The following is a 17,467-nucleotide window of genomic DNA, read 5'->3' on the forward strand; positions in this document are numbered from 1 at the left end:
AAAATGCTGGTGACCAAAAAATGCTGGTGACCAAAAATGACGAAAAATGCTGGTGACGAAAAAATGCTGGTGACGAAAAATGCTGGTGACCAAAAAATGCTGGTGACCAAAAATGACGAAAAATGCTGGTGACGAAAAAATGCTGGTGACGAAAAATGATGAAAAATGCTGGTGACGAAAAATGCTGGTGACGAAAAAAATGCTGGTGACGAAAAATGACGAAAAATGCTGGTGACGAAAAATGACGAAAAATGCTGGTGACGAAAAATGATGAAAAATGCTGGTGACGAAAAATGACGGAAAAAGCTGGTGACGAAAAATGCTGGTGACGAAAAAAATGCTGGTGACGAAAAATGACGAAAAATGCAGGTGACGAAAAATGACGAAAAATGCTGGTGACGAAAAATGATGAAAAATGCTGGTGACGAAAAAATGCTGGTGACGAAAAATGCTGGTGGCGAAAAAATGCTGGTGACAAAAAATGACGAAAAATGCTGGTGACGAAAAAAATGCTGGTGACGAAAAATGACGAAAAGTGCTGGTGAAGAAAAAATGCTGGTGACGAAAAATGGCGAAAAATGCTGGTGACGAAAAAATATTGGTGACGAAAAATGACTAAAAATGCTGGTGACGAAAACATGCTGGTGAAGAAAAATGGCGAAAAATGCTGGTGACGAAAAAATGACGAAAAATGCTGGTGACGAAAAAATGCTGGTGACGAAAAATGATGAAAAATGCTGGTGACGAAAAAAATGCTGGTGACGAAAAATGACGAAAAATGCTGGTGACGAAGAAATGCTGGAGACGAAAAATGACGAAAAATGCTGGTGACGAAAAAATGCTGGTGACGAAAAATTATGAAAAATGCTGGTGACGAAAAAAATGCTGGTGACGAAAAATGACGAAAAATGCTGGTGACGGAAAAAGGCTGGTGACGAAAGATGCTGATGACGAAAAATGACAAAAAATGCTGGTGACAAAAAAAATGCTGGTGACGAAAAATGCTGGTGACCAAAAAATGCTGGTGACCAAAAATTACGAAAAATGCTGGTGACGAAAAAATGCTGGTGACGAAAAATGACGGAAAAAGCTGGTGACGAAAAATGCTGGTGACGAAAAAAATGCTGGTGACGAAAAATGACGAAAAATGCAGGTGACGAAAAATGACGAAAAATGCTGGTGACGAAAAATGATGAAAAATGCTGGTGACGAAAAAATGCTGGTGACGAAAAATGCTGGTGGCGAAAAAATGCTGGTGACAAAAAATGACGAAAAATGCTGGTGACGAAAAAAATGCTGGTGACGAAAAATGACGAAAAGTGCTGGTGAAGAAAAAATGCTGGTGACGAAAAATGGCGAAAAATGCTGGTGACGAAAAAATACTGGTGACGAAAAATGACTAAAAATGCTGGTGACGAAAACATGCTGGTGACGAAAAATGGCGAAAAATGCTGGTGACGAAAAAATGCTGGTGACGAAAAATGACGAAAAATGCTGGTGACGAAAAAATGCTGGTGACGAAAAATGGCGAAAAATGCTGGTGACGAAAAAATGCTGGTGAAGAAAAATGACGAAAAATGCTGGTGACGAAAAATGACGAAAAATGCCGGTGACGAAAAAATGCTGGTGACGAAAAATGATGAAAAATGCTGGTGACGAAAAAAATGCTGGTGACGAAAAATGACGAAAAATGCTGGTGACGAAGAAATGCTGGAGACGAAAAATGCTGGTTACGAAAAAATGCTGGTGACGAAGAAATGCTGGAGACGAAAAATGACGAAAAATGCTGGTGACGAAAAAATGCTGGTGACGAAAAATGACGAAAAATGCTGGTGACGAAGAAATGCTGGAGACGAAAAATGACGAAAAATGCTGGTGACGAAAAAATGCTGGTGACGAAAAATTATGAAAAATGCTGGTGACGAAAAAAATGCTGGTGACGAAAAATGACGAAAAATGCTGGTGACGAAGAAATGCTGGAGACGAAAAATGACGAAAAATGCTGGTGACGAAAAAATGCTGGTGACGAAAAATTATGAAAAATGCTGGTGACGAAAAAAATGCTGGTGACGAAAAATGACGAAAAATGCTGGTGACGAAAAAATGCTGGTGACGAAAAATGCTGGTGACCAAAAAATGCTGGTGACCAAAAATGACGAAAAATGCTGGTGACAAAAAATGCTGGTGACCAAAAAATGCTGGTGACCAAAAATGACGAAAAATGCTGGTGACGAAAAAATGCTGGTGACGAAAAATGCTGGTGACCAAAAAATGCTGGTGACCAAAAATGACGAAAAATGCTGGTGACGAAAAAATGCTGGTGACGAAAAATGATGAAAAATGCTGGTGACGAAAAAAATGCTGGTGACGAAAAATGACGAAAAATGCTGGTGACGAAAAATGACGAAAAATGCTGGTGACGAAAAATGATGAAAAATGCTGGTGACGAAAAAATGCTGGTGACGAAAAATGCTGGTGACGAAAAAATGCTGGTGACAAAAAATGACGAAAAATGCTGGTGACGAAAAAAATGCTGGTGACGAAAAATGGCGAAAAATGCTGGTGACGAAAAAATACTGGTGACGAAAAATGACTAAAAATGCTGGTGACGAAAACATGCTGGTGACGAAAAATGGCGAAAAATGCTGGTGACGAAAAAATGCTGGTGACGAAAAAATGCTGGTGACGAAAAAATGCTGGTGACGAAAAATGACGAAAAATGCTGGTGACGAAAAAATGCTGGTGACGAAAAAATACTGGTGACGAAAAAATGCTGGTGACGAAAAATGCTGGTGACGAAAAATGACGAAAGATGCTGGTGACGAAAAATGACGAAAAATGCTGGTGACGAAAAAATGCTGGTGATGAAAAATGCTGGTGACGAAAAATGCTGGTGACGAAAAAATGCTGGTGACGAAAAGTGACGAAAAATGCTGGTGACGAAAAATTACGAAAAATGCTGGTGACGAAAAATGACGAAAAATGCTGGTGACGAAAACATGCTGGTGACGAAAAATCACGAAAAATGCTGTTGACGAAAAAATGCTGGTGACGAAAAATGGCGAAAAATGCTGGTGACGAAAAAATGCTGGTGACGAAATGACGAAAAATGCTGGTGACGAAAAATGACGAAAAATGCTGGTGACGAAAAAATGCTGTTGACGAAAAAATGCTGGTGACGAAAAATGGCGAAAAATGCTGGTGACGAAAGAATGCTGGTGACGAAAAATGACGAAAAATGCTGGTGACAAAATGACGAAAAATGCTGGTGACGAAAAATGACGAAAAATGCTGGTGACGAAAAATGCTGGTGACGAAAAAATAGTACTAACATTCAACTTTAAATTTAAAATTTACTTTCGTTTCGGTAAAAAGAAAATCGTTTTGGTAAAAAGAAAATTTACTAAGTCCAGAGCTCGATGAATGTTAGGGACGAAAAAAAAAGTCACTACAAAGTACTAACATTCAACTCTAAATTTAAAATTTACCGAAACTTTCGTTTCGGTAAAAAGAAAATGTACTAAGTCCAGAGCTCGATGAATGTTAGGGACGAAAAAAAAAGTCACTACAAAGTACTAACATTCAACTCTAAATTTAAAATTTACAGAAACTTTCGTTTCGGTAAAAAGAAAATCGTTTCGGTAAAAAGAAAATGTACTAAGTCCAGAGCTCGATGAATGTTAGGGACGAAAAAAAAAGTCACTACAAAGTACTAACATTCAACTCTAAATTTAAAATTTACAGAAACTTTCGTTTGGGTAAAAAGAAAATGTACTAAGTCCAGAGCTCGATGAATGTTAGGGACGAAAAAAAAAGTCACTACAAAGTACTAACATTCAACTCTAAATTTAAAATTTACAGAAACTTTCGTTTCGGTAAAAAGAAAATCGTTTCGGTAAAAAGAAAATGTATTAAGTCCAGGTGACGAAAAATGACGTAAAATGCTGGTGACGAAAAAATGCTGGTGACGAAAAATGGCGAAAAATGCTGGTGACGAAAAAATGCTGGTGACGAAAAATGACGAAAAATGCTGGTGACGAAAAAATGCTGGTGACGAGAAAATGCTGGTGACTAAAAATGACGAAAAAATAGTACTAACATTCAACTTTAAATTTAAAATTTACTTTCGTTTCGGTAAAAGAAAATCGTTTTGGTAAAATGAAAATTTACTAAGGCCAGATCTCGATGAATGTTAGGGACGAAAAAAAAAGTCACTACAAAGTACTAACATTCAACTCTAAATTTAAAATTTACAGAAACTTTCGTTTCGGTAAAAAGAAAATCGTTTCGGTAAAAAGAAAATATACTAAGTCCAGAGCTCGATGAATGTTAGGGACGAAAAAAAAAGTCACTACAAAGTACTAACATTCAACTCTAAATTTAAAAATTTTCGTCACCAGCATTTTTTCGTCACCAGCATTTTTCGTCATTTTTCGTCACCAGCATTTTTTGTCATTTTTCGTCCACAGCATTTTTGGTCATTTTTGGTCACCATCATTTTTTCGTCACCAGCATTTTTCGTTACCAGCATTTTTTTTCGTCACCAGCATTTTTCGTCACCAGCATTTTTCGTCATTTTTCGTCACCAGCATTTTTCGTCATTTTTCTTCACCAGCATTTTTCGTCACCAGCATTTTTTTTTTGTCACCAGCATTTTTCGTCACCAGCATTTTTCGTCATTTTTCGTCACCAGCATTTTTCGTCATTTTTCGTCACCAGCATTTTTCGTCACCAGCATTTTTTCGTCACCAGCATTTTTTCGTCACCAGCATTTTTCGTAATTTTTCGTCACCAGCATTTTTTCGTCACCAGCATTTTTCTTCATTCTTCGTCACCAGCATTTTTTCGTCAACAGCATTTTTCGTAATTTTTCGTCACCAGCATTTTTTCGTCACCAGCATTTTTCGTCATTTTTCGTCACCAGCATTTTTCGTCATTTTTCGTCACCAGCATTTTTCGTCATTTTTCGTCACCAGCATGTTTCGTCATTTTTCGTCACCAGCATTTTTTCGTCACCAGCATTTTTCGGCATTTTTCGTCACCAGCATTTTTCGTCATTTTTGGTCACCAGCATTTTTCGTCACTTTTCGTCACCAGCATTTTTTCGTCACCAGCATTTTTCGCCATTTTTCGTCACCAGCATTTTTTCGTCACCAGCATTTTTCGTCATTCTTCGTCACCAGCATTTTTCGTCATTTTTCGTCACCAGCATTTTTCGTCACTTTTCGTCACCAGCATTTTTTCGTCACCAGCATTTTTTGTCACCAGCATTTTTCGTCACCAGCATTTTTCGTCACCAGCATTTTTTCGTCACCAGCATTTTTCGTCATTTTTCGTCACCAGCATTTTTCGTCATTTTTCGTCACCAGCATTTTTCGTCACCAGCATTTTTTCGTCACCAGCATTTTCCGTCATTTTTCGTCACCTGGACTTAATACATTTTCTTTTTACCGAAACGATTTTCTTTTTACCGAAACGAAAGTTTCTGTAGATTTTAAATTTAGAGTTGAATGTTAGTACTTTGTAGTGACTTTTTTTTTCGTCCCTAACATTCATCGAGCTCTGGACTTAGTACATTTTCTTTTTACCGAAACGATTTTCTTTTTACCGAAACGAAAGTTTCTGTAAATTTTAAATTTAGAGTTGAATGTTAGTACTTTGTAGTGACTTTTTTTTTCGTCCCTAACATTCATCGAGCTGGTGAAAAATGACGAAAAATGCTGGTGACGAAAAATGATGAAAAATGCTGGTGACGAAAAAATGCTGGTGACGAAAAATGCTGGTGGCGAAAAAATGCTGGTGACAAAAAATGACGAAAAATGCTGGTGACGAAAAAAATGCTGGTGACGAAAAATGACGAAAAGTGCTGGTGAAGAAAAAATGCTGGTGACGAAAAATGGCGAAAAATGCTGGTGACGAAAAAATACTGGTGACGAAAAATGACTAAAAATGCTGGTGACGAAAACATGCTGGTGACGAAAAATGGCGAAAAATGCTGGTGACGAAAAAATGCTGGTGACGAAAAATGACGAAAAATGCTGGTGACGAAAAAATGCTGGTGACGAAAAAATGCTGGTGACGAAAAATGACGAAAAATGCTGGTGACGAAAAAATGCTGGTGACGAAAAATGGCGAAAAATGCTGGTGACGAAAAAATGCTGGTGAAGAAAAATGACGAAAAATGCTGGTGACGAAAAATGACGAAAAATGCCGGTGACGAAAAAATGCTGGTGACGAAAAATGATGAAAAATGCTGGTGACGAAAAAAATGCTGGTGACGAAAAATGACGAAAAATGCTGGAGACGAAAAATGACGAAAAATGCTGGTGACGAAAAAATGCTGGTGACGAAGGAATGCTGGAGACGAAAAATGACGAAAAATGCTGGTGACGAAAAAATGCTGGTGACGAAAAATGACGAAAAATGCTGGTGACGAAGAAATGCTGGAGACGAAAAATGACGAAAAATGCTGGTGACGAAAAAATGCTGGTGACGAAAAATTATGAAAAATGCTGGTGACGAAAAAAATGCTGGTGACGAAAAATGCTGGTGACGAAAAAATGCTGGTGACGAAAAATGCTGATGACGAAAAATGACAAAAAATGCTGGTGACAAAAAATGCTGGTGACCAAAAAATGCTGGTGACCAAAAATGACGAAAAATGCTGGTGACGAAAAAATGCTGGTGACGAAAAATGCTGGTGACCAAAAAATGCTGGTGACCAAAAATGACGAAAAATGCTGGTGACGAAAAAATGCTGGTGACGAAAAATGATGAAAAATGCTGGTGACGAAAAATGCTGGTGACGAAAAAAATGCTGGTGACGAAAAATGACGAAAAATGCTGGTGACGAAAAATGACGAAAAATGCTGGTGACGAAAAATGATGAAAAATGCTGGTGACGAAAAAATGCTGGTGACGAAAAATGCTGGTGACGAAAAAATGCTGGTGACAAAAAATGACGAAAAATGCTGGTGACGAAAAAAATGCTGGTGACGAAAAATGGCGAAAAATGCTGGTGACGAAAAAATACTGGTGACGAAAAATGACTAAAAATGCTGGTGACGAAAACATGCTGGTGACGAAAAATGGCGAAAAATGCTGGTGACGAAAAAATGCTGGTGACGAAGGAATGCTGGAGACGAAAAATGACGAAAAATGCTGGTGACGAAAAAATGCTGGTGACGAAAAATGACGAAAAATGCTGGTGACGAAGAAATGCTGGAGACGAAAAATGACGAAAAATGCTGGTGACGAAAAAATGCTGGTGACGAAAAATTATGAAAAATGCTGGTGACGAAAAAAATGCTGGTGACGAAAAATGCTGGTGACGAAAAAATGCTGGTGACGAAAAATGCTGATGACGAAAAATGACAAAAAATGCTGGTGACAAAAAATGCTGGTGACCAAAAAATGCTGGTGACCAAAAATGACGAAAAATGCTGGTGACGAAAAAATGCTGGTGACGAAAAATGCTGGTGACCAAAAAATGCTGGTGACCAAAAATGACGAAAAATGCTGGTGACGAAAAATGCTGGTGACGAAAAAAATGCTGGTGACGAAAAATGACGAAAAAAATGCTGGTGACGAAAAATGACGAAAAATGCTGGTGACGAAAAATGACGAAAAATGCTGGTGACGAAAAATGATGAAAAATGCTGGTGACGAAAAAATGCTGGTGACGAAAAATGCTGGTGACGAAAAAATGCTGGTGACAAAAAATGACGAAAAATGCTGGTGACGAAAAAAATGCTGGTGACGAAAAATGGCGAAAAATGCTGGTGACGAAAAAATACTGGTGACGAAAAATGACTAAAAATGCTGGTGACGAAAACATGCTGGTGACGAAAAATGGCGAAAAATGCTGGTGACGAAAAAATGCTGGTGACGAAAAAATGCTGGTGACGAAAAAATGCTGGTGACGAAAAATGACGAAAAATGCTGGTGACGAAAAAATGCTGGTGACGAAAAAATACTGGTGACGAAAAAATGCTGGTGACGAAAAATGCTGGTGACGAAAAATGACGAAAAATGCTGGTGACGAAAAATGACGAAAAATGCTGGTGACGAAAAAATGCTGGTGATGAAAAATGCTGGTGACGAAAAATGCTGGTGACGAAAAAATGCTGGTGACGAAAAGTGACGAAAAATGCTGGTGACGAAAAATTACGAAAAATGCTGGTGACGAAAAATGACGAAAAATGCTGGTGACGAAAACATGCTGGTGACGAAAAATCACGAAAAATGCTGTTGATGAAAAAATGCTGGTGACGAAAAATGGCGAAAAATGCTGGTGACGAAAAAATGCTGGTGACGAAATGACGAAAAATGCTGGTGACGAAAAATGACGAAAAATGCTGGTGACGAAAAAATGCTGTTGACGAAAAAATGCTGGTGACGAAAAATGGCGAAAAATGCTGGTGACGAAAAAATGCTGGTGACGAAAAATGACGAAAAATGCTGGTGACAAAATGACGAAAAATGCTGGTGACGAAAAATGACGAAAAATGCTGGTGACGAAAAATGCTGGTGACGAAAAAATAGTACTAACATTCAACTTTAAATTTAAAATTTACTTTCGTTTCGGTAAAAAGAAAATCGTTTTGGTAAAAAGAAAATTTACTAAGTCCAGAGCTCGATGAATGTTAGGGACGAAAAAAAAAGTCACTACAAAGTACTAACATTCAACTCTAAATTTAAAATTTACCGAAACTTTCGTTTCGGTAAAAAGAAAGTGTACTAAGTCCAGAGCTCGATGAATGTTAGGGACGAAAAAAAAAGTCACTACAAAGTACTAACATTCAACTCTAAATTTAAAATTTACAGAAACTTTCGTTTCGGTAAAAAGAAAATCGTTTCGGTAAAAAGAAAATGTACTAAGTCCAGAGCTCGATGAATGTTAGGGACGAAAAAAAAAGTCACTACAAAGTACTAACATTCAACTCTAAATTTAAAATTTACAGAAACTTTCGTTTGGGTAAAAAGAAAATGTACTAAGTCCAGAGCTCGATGAATGTTAGGGACGAAAAAAAAAGTCACTACAAAGTACTAACATTCAACTCTAAATTTAAAATTTACAGAAACTTTCGTTTCGGTAAAAAGAAAATCGTTTCGGTAAAAAGAAAATGTATTAAGTCCAGGTGACGAAAAATGACGTCAAATGCTGGTGACGAAAAAATGCTGGTGACGAAAAATGGCGAAAAATGCTGGTGACGAAAAAATGCTGGTGACGAAAAATGACGAAAAATGCTGGTGACGAAAAAATGCTGGTGACGAGAAAATGCTGGTGACTAAAAATGACGAAAAAATAGTACTAACATTCAACTTTAAATTTAAAATTTACTTTCGTTTCGGTAAAAGAAAATCGTTTTGGTAAAATGAAAATTTACTAAGGCCAGAGCTCGATGAATGTTAGGGACGAAAAAAAAAGTCACTACAAAGTACTAACATTCAACTCTAAATTTAAAATTTACAGAAACTTTCGTTTCGGTAAAAAGAAAATCGTTTCGGTAAAAAGAAAATATACTAAGTCCAGAGCTCGATGAATGTTAGGGACGAAAAAAAAAGTCACTACAAAGTACTAACATTCAACTCTAAATTTAAAAATTTTCGTCACCAGCATTTTTTCGTCACCAGCATTTTTCGTCATTTTTCGTCACCAGCATTTTTTGTCATTTTTCGTCCACAGCATTTTTGGTCATTTTTGGTCACCATCATTTTTTCGTCACCAGCATTTTTCGTTACCAGCATTTTTTTTCGTCACCAGCATTTTTCGTCACCAGCATTTTTCGTCATTTTTCGTCACCAGCATTTTTCGTCATTTTTCTTCACCAGCATTTTTCGTCACCAGCATTTTTTTTTTGTCACCAGCATTTTTCGTCACCAGCATTTTTCGTCATTTTTCGTCACCAGCATTTTTCGTCATTTTTCGTCACCAGCATTTTTCGTCACCAGCATTTTTTCGTCACCAGCATTTTTTCGTCACCAGCATTTTTCGTAATTTTTCGTCACCAGCATTTTTTCGTCACCAGCATTTTTCTTCATTCTTCGTCACCAGCATTTTTTCGTCAACAGCATTTTTCGTAATTTTTCGTCACCAGCATTTTTTCGTCACCAGCATTTTTCGTCATTTTTCGTCACCAGCATTTTTCGTCATTTTTCGTCACCAGCATTTTTCGTCATTTTTCGTCACCAGCATTTTTTCGTCACCAGCATTTTTCGCCATTTTTCGTCACCAGCATTTTTCGTCATTTTTCGTCACCAGCATTTTTCGTCACTTTTCGTCACCAGCATTTTTTCGTCACCAGCATTTTTCGCCATTTTTCGTCACCAGCATTTTTTCGTCACCAGCATTTTTCGTCATTCTTCGTCACCAGCATTTTTCGTCATTTTTCGTCACCAGCATTTTTCGTCACTTTTCGTCACCAGCATTTTTTCGTCACCAGCATTTTTTGTCACCAGCATTTTTCGTCACCAGCATTTTTCGTCACCAGCATTTTTTCGTCACCAGCATTTTTCGTCATTTTTCGTCACCAGCATTTTTCGTCATTTTTCGTCACCAGCATTTTTCGTCACCAGCATTTTTTCGTCACCAGCATTTTCCGTCATTTTTCGTCACCTGGACTTAATACATTTTCTTTTTACCGAAACGATTTTCTTTTTACCGAAACGAAAGTTTCTGTAGATTTTAAATTTAGAGTTGAATGTTAGTACTTTGTAGTGACTTTTTTTTCCGTCCCTAACATTCATCGAGCTCTGGACTTAGTACATTTTCTTTTTACCGAAACGATTTTCTTTTTACCGAAACGAAAGTTTCTGTAAATTTTAAATTTAGAGTTGAATGTTAGTACTTTGTAGTGACTTTTTTTTTCGTCCCTAACATTCATCGAGCTCTGGACTTAGTACATTTTCTTTTTACCGAAACGATTTTCTTTTTACCGAAACGAAGGTTTCTGTAAATTTTAAATTTAGAGTTGAATGTTAGTACTTTGTAGTGACTTTTTTTTCCGTCCCTAACATTCATCGAGCTCTGGACTTAGTACATTTTCTTTTTACCGAAACGAAAGTTTCGGTAAATTTTAAATTTAGAGTCCAGGTGACGAAAAATGACGAAAAATGCTGGTGACGAAAAAATGCTGGTGACGAAAAATGACGAAAAATGCTGGTGACGAAAAATGACGAAAAATGCTGGTGACGAAAAAATGCTGGTAACGAAAAATGCTGGTGACGAAAAATGCTGGTGACGAAAAAATGCTGGTGACGAAAAGTGACGAAAAATGCTGGTGACGAAAAATAACGAAAAATGCTGATGATGAAAAATGACGAAAAATGCTGGTGACGAAAAATGCTGGTGACGAAAAAATGCTGGTGACGAAAAGTGACGAAAAATGCTGGTGACTAAAAATGATGAAAAATGCTGATGACGAAAAATGACAAAAAATGCTGGTGACGAAAAAATGCTGGTGACGAAAAATTACGAAAAATTACGAAAAATGCTGTTGACGAAAAAATGCTGGTGACGAAAAATGGCGAAAAATGCTGGTGACGAAAAAATGCTGGTGACGAAAAATGCTGGTGACGAAAAATGACGAAAAATGCTGCTGACGAAAATTGACGAAAAATGCTGACGAAAAATGACGAAAAATGCTGGTGACGAAAAAATGCTGGTGACGAAAAATGACGAAAAATGCTGGTGACGAAAAAATGCTGGTGACGAAAAATGACGAAAAATGCTGGTGACAAAATGACGAAAAATGCTGGTGACGAAAAATGACGAAAAATGCTGGTGACGAAAAAATGCTGGTGACGAAAAATGCTGGTGACGAAAAATGACGAAAAATGCTGGTGACGAAAAAATGCTGGTGACGAAAATTGACGAAAAATGCTGGTGACGAAAAATGACGAAAAATGCTGGTGACGAAAAAATGCTGGTGACGAAAAATGACGAAAAATGCTGGTGACGAAAAAATGCTGGTGACGAAAAATGACGAAAAATGCTGGTGACAAAATGACGAAAAATGCTGGTGACGAAAAATGACGAAAAATGCTGGTGACGAAAAAATGCTGGTGACGAAAAATTACGAAAAATGCTGGTGACGAAAAATGCTGGTGACAAAAAAAATGCTGGTGACGAAAAATGACGAAAAATGCTGGTGACGAAAAATGACGAAAAATGCTGGTGACGAAAAAATGCTGGTGACGAAAAATTACGAAAAATGCTGTTGACGAAAAAATGCTGGTGACGAAAAATGGCGAAAAATGCTGACGAAAAATGACGAAAAATGCTGGTGACGAAAAAATGCTGGTGACGAAAAATGGCGAAAAATGCTGGTGACGAAAAAATGCTGGTGACGAAAAATGACGAAAAATGCTGGTGACGAAAAATGACGAAAAATGCTGGTGACGAAAAAATGCTGGTGACGAAAAAATGCTGGTGACGAAAAATGCTGGTGACGAAAAAATAGTACTAACATTCAACTTTAAATTTAAAATTTACTTTCATTTCGGTAAAAAGAAAATCGTTTTGGTAAAAAGAAAATTTACTAAGTCCAGAGCTCGATGAATGTTAGGGACGAAAAAAAAAGTCACTACAAAGTACTAACGTCACCAGCATTTTTTCGTCACCAGCATTTTTCGTCATTTTTCGTCACCAGCATTTTTTGTCATTTTTCGTCACCAGCATTTTTCGTCATTTTTGGTCACCAGCATTTTTTCGTCACCAGCATTTTTTTTCGTCACCAGCATTTTTCGTCACCAGCATTTTTCGTCATTTTTCGTCACCAGCATTTTTCGTCATTTTTCGTCACCAGCATTTTTCGTCACCAGCATTTTTTCGTCACCAGCATTTTTTCGTCACCAGCATTTTTTCGTCACCAGCATTTTTCGTCACCAGCATTTTTTCGTCACCAGCATTTTTCTTCATTCTTCGTCACCAGCATTTTTTCGTCAACAGCATTTTTCGTGATTTTTCGTCACCAGCATTTTTTCGTCACCAGCATTTTTCGCCATTTTTCGTCACCAGCATTTTTTCGTCAACAGCATTTTTCGTGATTTTTCGTCACCAGCATGTTTTCGTCACCAGCATTTTTCGTCATTTTTCGTCACCAGCATTTTTCGTAATTTTTCGTCACCAGCATTTTTCGTCACTTTTCGTCACCAGCATTTTTTCGTCACCAGCATTTTTTGTCACCAGCATTTTTCATCACCAGCATTTTTTCGTCACCAGCATTTTTCGTCATTTTTCGTCACCAGCATTTTTCGTCATTTTTCGTCACCAGCATTTTTTCGTCACCAGTATTTTTTCGTCACCAGCATTTTTCGTCATTTTTCGTCACCAGCATTTTTCGTCACCAGCATTTTTTCGTCACCAGCATTTTTCGTCATTTTTCGTCACCAGCATTTTTCGTCATTTTTCGTCACCAGCATTTTTTTCGTCACCAGCATTTTTCGTCACCAGCATTTTTCGTCATTTTTCGTCACCAGCATTTTTTCGTCACCAGCATTTTTCGTCATTTTTGGTCACCAGCATTTTTTGGTCACCAGCATTTTTCGTCACCAGCATTTTTTTTGTCACCAGCATTTTTTGTCATTTTTCGTCATCAGCATTTTTCGTCACCAGCATTTTTTCGTCACCAGCATTTTTCGTCATTTTTCGTCACCAGCATTTTTTTCGTCACCAGCATTTTTCATAATTTTTCGTCACCAGCATTTTTTCGTCACCAGCATTTTTCGTCATTTTTCGTCTCCAGCATTTCTTCGTCACCAGCATTTTTCGTCATTTTTCGTCACCAGCATTTTTTTCGTCACCAGCATTTTTCAGTTGCAGTAGTCCAGACGGGAGATGACAAGAGCCTGGATGAGCACCTGGGCTGCCTTCTCCGTGAGGAAGGGGCGAATCCTCCTGATGTTGTAGACGAGGAATCTGCAGGACAGCTTCCCCGATGCGATGTTTGCCGAGAATGACAGTTGGTCGTCCAGGGTCACACCCAGATTCCTCGCAGTCCGAGTTGACGTCACAACAGCATTGGTGATGACCATGTCTCGGTGCGGACAGCCCTTCCCCGGGGAGGAACCTCAGATTGGTCTTGTCCAGGTTGAGCTTCAGGTGGTGCGTCGACATCCACTCCGAGATGTCAGCCAGACAAGCAGCAATGCGTGCCTCCACTTGTGTGTCAGAGGGGGGGAATGATAGGATCAGCTGGGTGTCATCGGCATAGCAGTGGTAGGAAAAATTCACTGCTATGCATACATACATACATACAAAAATGATATATATATATATATACTAGAAGTTGGGGCCGCGTATACTAGAAGTTCGGGCCGCTACGCAGCCCGAACGTCTAGCGTGACGCGTCGTTCACTTTGCAGTGCCACCTTACAGGCACCTCACAGTGTGAGAGAGAGTTTTGTGCTCTCCTAAATCCACGGCAGGCTTTGAAAGTACCCACTTCAGAAAGAGGTGACGTGCATCACCTCTCCAATGACCAAAACCCACTTTGTGATTACTCAGACCTGGTATGGCAGACCTGTGGGGAGTGTGCAGTGGTGTACAATGTGAAAAGATAGTTGAAATCGCAGGAGATGAAGTTAGCAGTTTATTTGTGTAAAGGGTCGTCGGCGTGGGTTGTGTTGAGGATGGAAGCCGTCGAACTGGTGCATCCTACCTATTTATAGGTAGGATGTGATGTCATGCTGTCGTGAGATTACGTCACACTGGCGTGTCTCATCGTGATGTCACGACCGTGATGTCATATGACGTCACACTGGCTACATACATACATACAGACAACCGACATGGCGCAGGATTCAAATTGTATATATAAGATATATATATATATATATATGGACCATTCTACCGAATTGGTTGAAATTGCAGTCCCACACACAATGAAAACATTATATACTAGACGTTAGTAACATTATATACTATACCAGACGTTCGGGCCGCGTCGTTCACTTTGCAGTGCCACCTTACAGGCACCTCACAGTGTGAGAGAGTTTTGTGCTCTCCTAAATCCACGGCAGGCTTTGAAAGTACCCACTTCAGAAAGAGGTGACGTGCATCACCTCTCCAATGACCAAAACCCACTATGGAAGCCGTCGAACTGGTGCGATCTGACGGCATCCTAGAATTTATAGGTAGGATGTGATGTCATGCGTGATGTCATGCTGTCGTGAAATTACGTCACACTGGCGTTGTGTCCATATTCGGAGTGATGCAACGTACATACAACGTTACAACGTACATACTGACAACCGACATGGCGCAGGATTCAAATTGTATATATAGATATATATAGATAAAAAAATATACTTTATATGCTACTTCATATTGGGAGGTGGCTGTCCCAACCCCTAACTCCTAAATTTCAATTCATGAAAACAATATCTAAATGATTTTTGTCAATTTATTACATTTTGTTTTTAAATACATCCTTTATATTTATCTTAAAGGGAAGTTGAAATATTAAGATTGATTTTGTGGATTTTTTTTTGTGGATTGAAGTTTCGGTAGTGACATCATTGTTTCGGTAGTGACAAAATTGGATGTTCATGCTTTGAGACATTATTAAAGTAAGTTTTTCAAACATGTGTACATAATTGTAACATGTACGTTCTATTTCATCATGTGGTTTTGCAGGGAGAGATAAAACACCTAAATGCCAAAACAAAATGTAAAAAGTGGGGCAGAGGGAGACAGGCAAAGGAGATGGAGAAGTTTTGTTGGGCTTCCACACGACCTAGCACCGAAGGTGATCAGACAGTAGTTATTAACTTGAAGAGCTTGAGCAAAGTTGCAGAAGACCTACGCTGTGACACACAGGCTAACGTCTCATGTATAGGAAGTCACTCCAACACACCACAAGTGCATCAGGGACAGGAGTCACATGGTGGTACCTGTGGCTCATGAAGACAGAGGACTATGAAAAAGGAATGCATGAGCATTCGATCTTCTCTACTATGAGAAGTAGAGGAGATCAATGTCACAAAAGCTGTGATACAGAGATGTGGGCTAGAAGTGTTGTCTGTGTACAGCACATGTGTGTGTCTGTGTACACGACATACAGTATGGTACACTCACAATGTCTTATCGCCTTCCATGAAACATGACCATCCTGCCATTTGTGTTCAACTTCAACCAATGACGTAAACAAAAAAAACGTCTTCATCAGTGATGGGCCGACCGTTCAATATCAAGGAAAGAACCTTCCAGATGGGATTCACTGCTGTAAATTGGAGTTAGGTACCTGGAAGCTGGTCACAGAAAAGGGCCTGCTTATGGAGTTGGAGCCACCATGAAGCTAACTGCAGAATCACAAGTAGCTAGGGGTACGAGTCCGACAAGCCCACAGCTAAAGCCCTTTATAACACACTCCTACCTCTTAAAGTCAAGCTCATCTACGTGGAAGAGGAACAGATATGCAGAAAGTCCTTCCAAAAGAGCTGCCCACTAACAAAGGTACACTGAGCATTCATCAACTTATTTGTACTATCCACAATCCATCCACGCTTCTTTTACAGCTGCGAATGGAGGACAATATGGTACTGTGCACCACGGACACGGTCATCATCTTAATCCATCCACCTGAGAAAGTCACTCAGAGGCATGTCCAAAGAAGCCCAGCAGTGTCTAAAGCATTGTTCGAAAAGCCAAATCTGTGAAAATATTGATGCATACATATACAAGTGACTTGTATATGTTTTAGTCAAGTGTTTCAGTTACAAAATAATTGTAACTGATTTCAATATTAATTGCAAATATTGTTTGTCCTTCCAAATAAATGTATATGGAAGATGAGACCTATTGTTATTGCTTCAATAATGAATTACTATATTTTATTGATCATTTTTCATTATATTTCTAACATAAAGCAAACATATTCACTCATAACATTGTTATGAGTGAATATTTAGCTAAAAGAGTTAAGTGACTATGGCACCGCCTTGTAAACAAAATACTAAGGTCACTACCGTAACAATACAGTCACTACCGAAACACCAGTTATGTTGTCAAAAATCAAAGATAGTGAGTTATCAACCAATATTTTATGATAATGATTGGTTAGGTGTATGTGTTATGTCAACAATGAATGTTTAGCAAAAGAGTTAAGTGACTATGGCACAGCCTTGTAAACAAAATACTATGGTTACTACCGTAACAATACAGTCACTACCGAAATAGTGCAGTCACAACCGAAACACCAGTTATTTTGTCAAAAATCTAAGATAGTGAGTTATCAACCAATGTTTTATGATAATGATTGGTTAGGTGTATGTGTAATTTCAACTATCATTAATTCTGAAATCAATATAATCAACTTTATACATTTTACAAAGAAATATAGCATTTAATTTTGATAAATCTTAAGAATTCAATATTAAAAAATCTGTTAAAATATTCATTTTAATGTATTTCATTGTAGAAACCACCTACATTAATTTTTAGAAATAGTCTGTACAGGGGGGG

Source organism: Gymnoscopelus microlampas (genome assembly GCF_963454915.1).
Source record: "Gymnoscopelus microlampas genome assembly, chromosome: 10".
Taxonomy (NCBI): Eukaryota; Metazoa; Chordata; class Actinopteri; order Myctophiformes; family Myctophidae; genus Gymnoscopelus; species Gymnoscopelus microlampas.